The sequence below is a fragment of the Colobus angolensis genome, unplaced genomic scaffold, assembly GCF_000951035.1.
Source record: "Colobus angolensis palliatus isolate OR3802 unplaced genomic scaffold, Cang.pa_1.0 Scaffold39, whole genome shotgun sequence".
Classification (NCBI taxonomy): domain Eukaryota; kingdom Metazoa; phylum Chordata; class Mammalia; order Primates; family Cercopithecidae; genus Colobus; species Colobus angolensis.
The window spans coordinates 3231878-3232800 of NW_012117265.1; positions in this window are offsets into that span (position 1 = coordinate 3231878).

Sequence of the window (923 nt, forward strand, 5' to 3'; positions counted from 1 at the left end):
GCGTGAGCCACTGTGCCTGGCATAGTGCTTCTTAATTTATTTTTACTTTTTATTTTTATTTTTTTGAGACAAGGTCTTGCTCTGTCTCCCAGGCTGGAATGCAGCGGCGCAATCATGGCTCACTATAATCTCTGCCTCTCCGGTTCAAGCGATTTTCCTGCCTCAACCTCTGGAGTAGTTGTACTACAGGCACACGCCACTACGCCTAGCTAATTTTTGTTTTTTTTTTCTTTTAAGAGATGTGGTTTCTCCATGTTACCCAGGCTGGTCTAAAACTCCTGGACTCAGGCGATCCTCCTGCCCTGGCCTTCCAAAGTACTGGGATGACAGGCATGAGCCACGTGGTGCTTAAAAAGGGGAACAAAAAACCCCACACACACTGGGTATAGAAGTGGCACGGGTCTCTATACACTGTGAGATTCTTGGTACTAGCTACAAATTCTGTGCATACTCAAGATTTTCTAGAGTAAGTGCAATTACCCCGTTTTACAGATGAGGACACAGAGGCTGAGTCCTAGTGACCCATCCAAGGTCGTATAGCCAGCAAATAGATGGAGGTTGAATTGCAACTGAGGACTTTACTCAAGGGCTCTCACAAGCCCTTGGGGGCTTCTTGCTGCTTTATCCCCATCACACCTGAAAGAATGAATGAATGAATGCCTCGGGCACCGTGCCTACCTCCCAGCAAACCGTGGAGCTTGGACGAGCCCACTGCTCCGCGCGGGGGTGCGTGCCCGCCTCGCGCATGCGTGGTCCCTGGGCATGGCCTGCTCCGTTCCATCCTTCTGCACAGGGTATCGCCTCTTTCCTTTTGGTACATCCGCTCCCCCCCACCCCCCGCGCCCGGAGTGGGGTGGTAGACGCCGCCTCCGCTCATCGCCCCTCCCCATCGGTTTCCGCGCGAAAAGCCGGGGCGCCTGCGC